Source organism: Melospiza melodia, unplaced genomic scaffold, assembly GCF_035770615.1.
Source record: "Melospiza melodia melodia isolate bMelMel2 unplaced genomic scaffold, bMelMel2.pri scaffold_48, whole genome shotgun sequence".
NCBI lineage: Eukaryota > Metazoa > Chordata > Aves > Passeriformes > Passerellidae > Melospiza > Melospiza melodia.
The window spans coordinates 1,212,521-1,219,906 of NW_026948796.1; the positions used below are offsets into that span (position 1 = coordinate 1,212,521).

The window sequence follows — 7,386 nt, forward strand, 5'->3', positions numbered from 1 at the left end:
CTCCTGTGTTCCTTCCCGACTAGTTCTATAGACCCCAGGAGCAGCCCAGCACCATCCAGCCTCTCCTGAGCCCAACATGTCCCTTCCTCTGCCCCTGAGCCCCCTGGCCTTGCCATCTAAACAACACTGAAGTTAACCCTGCTCTCTGCCAGGCCAGGTGATGGCCCTTTCTTTTGTTGCACTAAAGGGAATGTGCCGTCATCCCAGTGTTTGGGTGGCACCAGCAGCAAAGCCCGGCCGGCAGCAGCACTGCCTGAGCTCCATGGCCAGGAGCAGCCGTGGATGCCCACGGTGTGGGCAGGCAGGAGCCAGGCAGGGGCTGCTGTGACCAGAGGCGGGGTCCCCAGGGCTGGGGGAGCCCAGGGGGCAGGCAGCAGCATGGGGCTCCTGAGAAAAAGCAACCCCATTTTCTTAATTTTTCACTTTTAAATATTAGAAATTTGTAGAAATATTTCAAAATTGTTTTCTGTAGAGAGACACCTCCAAATATTTCTTCCCAATTCCTATAGTAGTTAAAGATTTTTCTAAGTAGCTTTAGAATCCAAAAAAATGACCTTATTTTGTCTTCACTTTTCATTTTTAGAAATATTTAGAAATATCTCTTGTAGAGAGAAATTCCCATATGTTTCATTCCTTTTTCCTCAACACATCTGTATTTTTGAAACTGGTTGTAGAGTTCTGGAAAATATTTTCCCCTTATACAATAAAAATTAAAATTGCATTTGAGTGGCAATCTTTATTCTAGAAAGAAGTAAGACCCCTTCAGCCAGCCAGCCTGCTGCAGAGGCTCTTTTCCTGCAGGAGCTTTGTACCTAGTCACAACCAACATACATAAAACCTTTTCCCAGATATTTCCTGGGATTTTTGACAAGGTCACGTCTTAGTTTTCTCAGACTAACTTTGAGCAAAGTGGGCATCTCTTCAACTTACAATCTTTGTTTGCTTCTGGTGGAACTCCCTCAGTTCTAGAGCAGGGCCTTCTCTCAGCTTGCTGCTGGCCCCGGGCTCTCCTCCCGGCCTGCTGGGCTTTGTTGGGTAGCACAGCCTGTGCCAAGGGGCGGCAAGGTGCCTGCAGGCCCCAGCTCTGGGGGAAATGGAGAACGTCCTGCCCGCATCCACTGTGCTGCCAGCTCAGCAGTGCAGCACAGCATGGGCTGACGCTCCCCATTGCTCCCACAGGTGCAGCTGGAACCACAGCACATGTTCCTGATGCCCAGAAGGGCCTTGGAAGGGGTTTCTGTCAGGGAACAGGCTTCTGGCTGGGGTTCCCAGCAGGCCTGCTTGTTTTGGAGCTGATCTTCATCTTATGCTCTGTCAGAATTTGGACTTGCTTGAAGAGAAGACAGTGAGTGTTTAGTTCACCTTTCCCTCAAACAGCTTCTTTTGAAAGTCTACTGTACATAGGAAACATTGCCAGTGAGGCTGCAGTGTAGGTGTGGCCAGTCCATGATTGTCCAAAGAACTCTGCTGAGGGTTCTGCTGCTGCCCAGAGCTTTCACTGGCCTCCTAATTGCTGGGCCTTGTCCTGGGGGGCCCCTTGGGGCTGCAGCCAGTGCTGGCTCCTACTGAGGCTGCCTGGCCAAGAGCAGCCCCTGGGGCACAGGGCAGAGGCAAAGCATGGTGGGGAGGAGAAAGAGCAGGGACGAGATTGCCCTTGAAAGGCAGGGGAAGGGAGAATGTTGCTTATCCGAGAGAGCCCCAAAGAGCGGCTGGAAGAGGTGCCGGCTGATCAAGGACCCACGAGGAGCGGAGGGAGGGCGTATCGGCTGACGGAGTGTCCCGAGGAGAGGCTGGGGAGAGTGGGAGTGTGCGTTGGCGGGGAGGAGTGGCCGGAGCGCTTGCACGGTCCGGTGGTGGGGAGGCCGGCGGGGCTGTCGGAGTAGGCTCAGCCCGGCCGGTGGGCACGGCTAACCCCGCCTGCCTGCAGGACCATGGCGCAGTTCCTGTTGGAGGCAGACCTGCACGGGCTGCTGAAGCTGGACACGCTGATCCCGAACGCGCCGCCTGCGCGATGGCAGCGCAAGGCCAAGGAGAGCGGCCCCGGGCCCAGCCCCGTCGGCATGTCGCCCATGAAGCCGGCCAATCGCTCCCACAGCTCCAGCAAGACACCTTCCACGACAGCCGGTGAGCGCCGGCCACCAGAAGCAGAGGTTGAGTGCGGGAGCCTTGCCCAGGCTGCTTGTCCGTAGCCACAGGGCTCTGGGCTCCCTGCCACGCTGTCCTACTGGCTGCTGCTCAGGCAGGAGGAGGTGGGTTGTGCTCCTGACAGCCACCCACCTCCTTGCCAGCATGAGGGGCAGAGCTCTGAGCACTGGGGCTGGCGAGCTGCTGTTCACCCAGCTGAGCCTTGCTGGCACAGCTGTATGCTAGGATGAGTGTGGGCGGGACTGTCAGCTGACAGCTTTACATCCTGTGATCATTTCTGTATCTTCCCCTTATCTCTGGACTCTGGAATTGTTGCACTAGACCCAAGTGCACACAGTCCCTAACCAACTTGGTGGCAGGGAGGAAAATATAAGTTAGTTGTGACTGGGTGGCATGAGACCTCAGAGTCCTACTTGTCTGGTGAGTGTGATGTGGAAGAGTTTTGGGTTTACTCCCATGAAAGCTCTAATACAGGCTGTTAAATAGCTGTAAGACAATATTTTCATATGTGAATGCACATAAATCTTGATCCAAAATTCAAAGCACCCCCAAAAAGGCTGGGGGGGATTGCTACATTCCCAACCGCAGCACTATGCAGATGGAGATGGCAAATTTCCTCCTAAGCAAAAAGAATGACCCTGCGGAGGATTCCCCTACCAAGAAGGTGAGCATGTTGCTAGGTTACAATTACTTAAACAACCGCTACTCCTTCCTGCCCCTTTACAGAGCAGTGAACAATAGGTTCTATCAAGTGGGCACATGGGACTGACAAGTCCCAGCCATCAGTACTTGCAGCTCTGGGATTCAGGAGCCTAGGATGCGATTGAAGCTGTAGAGACTGCCATGCACTCTAAGCCTATGCTGCTTCTGGAAGCAAAATTTAGCTTTTGACTAATGAGGTGTTAAAATGTAGCAGGCAACAAAAACACAAAGCTGGAAGCCTATGCAAAGTGAAACTACTGGTGGTAGCTATTCTAGGACAATGTCTCCACCGGGAACACTTCTGGAATGTTTTACACTATGTTCTGAAATCTGTTTATGAAGCATTTGGTCACTTTGTGGCTGTGGCTTTTCCCACTGGCAATAACACTGAATTTGCCATTGTGTGAAAATGTGAGCAGGACAATATATGAAAGTCTGAGGAAAAATTGCTTTGACCTGCCTCTGTGTGACTGACCCTTGCAGCACAGTCAAACATCTTCAGATTCTAAGAGAAAGGGACTTAGGTGTCTGTTTAAATTGCAGTGTGGGAATTGTTTTAAATGCATTGCACTGAGGGTGATTTGTCTCTGTAGGAGCAACAGAAAGCCTGGGCAGTGCATCTGAATGGTTTTGATGTAGAAGAGGCAAAGATCCTCCACCTCAGTGGAAAATTAGAGAATGCTCCAGAAGGTATGATACAGGAGTCTGTGTGAGCTGAATCAGCAGCAGAGATCAGGTCAGGGGAACAGCAACACAGAGGCTCTGTGTGTGGTCACAGGAGAAATCAACTGGTTTCTGAGAGCTGTACAGGCTGGAGTCTCCTTTCTTAAGGTTCCTGAGGTCGAGGAAGGGCGTAACAGTTATAGTGAATTTATTTAGGAGAGGTGCTATGACTGCCAGTTGGTCACCTGTTACAGGGCTTGCAAGGGTCTTCAGGGTGGAGAGAGAGACGAGAATCTTGACCTCATGTTCAGAAGGCTTGATTTATTATTTTATGATATATATTACATTGTTACTATACTAAAAGAAATAGAAGGAAAGTTCTCAGAAGCTAGCTAAGCTAAGAATAGAAAAAGAATGAATAAACAAAGGGCTGTGTCTCAGCAGAGGGTGAGACCCAGCTCTGCTGTGAGTGGTCAGTAAATCCAAACATTCACCCGAGACCAATCACGCATCCACCTGTTGCATTCCACAGCAGCAGATAACCATTGTTTACATTTTGTTGCTGAGGCCACAGCTTCTCAGAAGGGAGAAAAATCCTAAAGAAAGGATTTTTATGAAAAGACGTCAGTGACAGTCACCTGTACTGCAGGTTCCAAACCTTCATGAAGTCTGTAAGAGCACCAAACTCTCTGCACTTTCTAGCTTAAACTGCAACTAAATATAATAGGATTCAAAAACCCAAGTTTTTGTTAAATTAGTTTCCATGAATGACAAAATTGTAGCTTGCCCCTGTTCAGCAGTTCATACTGCCAGTGATTTTAGTGCACTGCAGGCTTGTGAGTGTTTCTCTTACAACTTCATTTTCACTCCAAGGGATTCCTAGGTGGGTGAGCAGCACTCAGCTGGGAGGAAACTAACTCAGGTTAACAAACCTTTTCCCCTGCACACAGACTATCAGAATAACCTGAAAGTGCTCTACAGTCAGAAAATGGCACCTGGATTCAGCAGGAAGAATAGCAGATATATTCCCTCAAAGCCAGAACGGGTCTTGGATGCACCAGAGATGTTCAACGACTACTGTAGGTAGGCTACAGGGTCGAGTGCTGGGCATCCAGAACATTTTGCACTGGATTGCTGTTCCTAGGACAGTGTAACTGGGCTGTCTGTATTATTTTGTGTACCCAGGCTAGCACAGACCCCTTCTGGAGTGTCCCTGTGTGGCCTTACAGGGACAGTGGTCTAGGGCACTGTGTAGGTGCCTTGGAGCAGGGTACCTGGCCCCAGCAGCTGGGCATAGTGACACTCAGAAGGCTGCCCCTCACTTGTACGTGTGTGTGTGCACATGTGCACCCACACCTGCTGCAGCAGCACGGGTGAAGGGCAGGGCTCTCTAGCCAAGCATGGTGTGACCTGCATTTCTCTTTCAAAGGGTAGATCTGACTCTCATAGACTGGAGCTCCCAGAACTTCCTGGCAGTGCTTCTGGATGACACTGTTTATCTGTGGAATCACACTAGTAGGGAGATTATCCCCCTGCTGCAGATGGAGCATCCAGATGTTTACATTTCCTCTGTGTCATGGATTAAAGATGGAGACTACCTTGTTGTTGGCACAGGTGAGGTTCAGGTGAATGCAAGAGTAAAACTAGAGGTGTTTTCTAGGGATTGACAGAACTGGGGACAAAACCTTGGCTGGCAGAGGAAGGATGCCATGCACCTGACTTGTCTTCCCTGGTGTGGGGTGGAACTGCCCAGTGTGCAAGGCAGGGTTTGGTTTGGGGGTTTTCTGATAAGTAGCATTACCTTCTGTGCTATAGTCATGAGATACACACTTTCTCTGTTCCCTTACTGAGAAAGCTGAATGCCAGAGCCTGTGCAGTGAGGTTCCTAGGGCATAGAAACAGGATTGGGTTTCTTCTGAAGAAATTTTTGCTTTGCCTCTCCAGCTATGGGACGTTGAGCAGCAGAAACATCTCCGAACCATGACCAGCCATTGTGCCTGTGTGGGAACCCTCAGCTGGAACAGCTGCATCCTCTCCAGGTAAAGCAGTGGGTCAAGGGCAGTTACCAGCTGTTGCAAACTCCTATCCATCAATCTATGTTTGGCATGGGTTACGGATGGCAGACAGAAGTTTGTCCTGGCTTGGGATTCTTACTCAGCCTTATCTGTTGGGGCTGTGAGGAGAAGGCCTCTTTCCTGTCTTGCAATTTGTGCTGAAGTTGTAAAGAGCTTGTGTGGGTGTTTCACTCACACCAACAGACCTGTGTTGCTGGTAACACTGGTTGAAACCCAGTGGCAGGTATAGCAGTCTTGCAACAACAAAAATGGATTTGGGTGAAAATGTGCAGCCTGACCCTGCAAGCCTTCTCTTCTCTCTGCAGTGGTGCACGGACTGGGCACATCCATCACCAGGATGTCCGAGTGGCTGAGCATCATGTGGCCGCCCTTGCTGGCCACACACACGAGGTGTGCGGACTCAGATGGTCTCTGGATGGCCGCTACCTGGCCAGTGGTGGCAATGACAATCTGGCGAACGTCTGGCCATGCACCCAAGGTGGGGGTGGCGACTTTTCTCCTGTACAGACCTTCACTCAGCACCAGGGTGCTGTCAAGGTGAGCACAGTGCTGCCACGGGCAGATATGTGTGTGCAAAGCAGGTATGCAGCACTGGCTGGGTGCAGGTTGCCTCTTGTATGTTTTAAAATGAGCTCTCCTCTCTCAGGCTGTGGCATGGTGCCCATGGCAGATGAATGTTCCAGCCACTGGAGGTGGCGCTAGTGACAGACATATCCGCATCTGGAACGTGTGTTCTGGTGCCTGCCTCAGTGCTGTTGATACCCTTTCCCAGGTGAGAGATGAACATCGTCTTGGAGACAAACACCTTCTCGCAGCACACCTCCACAGAGCTGCTGGCTCCTCAGGCCCAGAGGCACAGGGAAGGAGGGGGACAATGCTTGCCTCCGAGTGGTGAGCATCAGCACAAGCATCTTGTCTCACCTGTGTTACTGCCTCTTTGCAGGTGACTTCTATCCTATGGTCAACAAACTACAAGGAGCTCATTTCAGGCCATGGCTTTGCACAGAATCAGCTGGTCATATGGAAGTATCCAACAATGACCAAGGTTGCAGAGCTGCAAGGTAGGTGGACAGGGCCTGGGTGGGGGGGCTGTTAGAGGTTGAAGACAGCTGCACTCCTTGGTTGGAGCCTGCAGCATCACTGATACAGGACAGTATCCGGGGCCATGCTGCTAGGAGTAAGGCATGCCCACGGGGCTGTGGAAGAGATAGCATTGATCCAAGTGTATGCTTGGGGTCTGAAATCATGCTGCCACAGCCACTGGGGAGACAGCTATGCAAGCTGGCAGGGCTCATGGGAACATACAGGAGTAAATGTGCATGTGCTGATCAGCTCAGCCCTGACTGCACATTCCTTCTCCTCCTCAGGTGATACTGATAGAATCTTGAACCTGACCATGAGCCCTAATGGTACAGCAGTGGCCTCAGCAGCTGCTGATGAAACACTGCAGATCTGCCGCTGTTTTGAGATGGATCCCATAAAGAAGAAGAAGAAGGAGAAGGCAAACCGTGCCAAAAGCAGTATTCTTCACCAGAGCATCCGCTGAGAGCACGGGATTGTTGTGGGGAGGGGGATATTTGGTTTACACACTGTCCAGTATTTTAAATGTTAATGAACTGCTTAACTTGACTTTTTCTTAATGGAGTCTGATGGAAGAAAAAGCCATGGCTCCTAAACCCAAGTCCTTCTCCCTGAGGCTGGGGATCTGGGCAAGGAGTGGAGACCTAGGTCTTAAGGGCCAGTTTACAGGCCCCTGAGCTTAGCACAGCCTAGCAGAAGGATGCTGTGCAAGGGCTGTACT

General features: G+C 50.9%; 1 pseudogene; it reads left to right on the plus strand.

Annotated features, from left to right (window-relative positions):
* Positions 1-1,931: 1,931 nt before the first annotated feature.
* LOC134413713 (cell division cycle protein 20 homolog) lies at positions 1,932-7,131 on the plus strand (annotated as a pseudogene).
* The last annotated feature ends 255 nt before the right edge of the window (positions 7,132-7,386 follow it).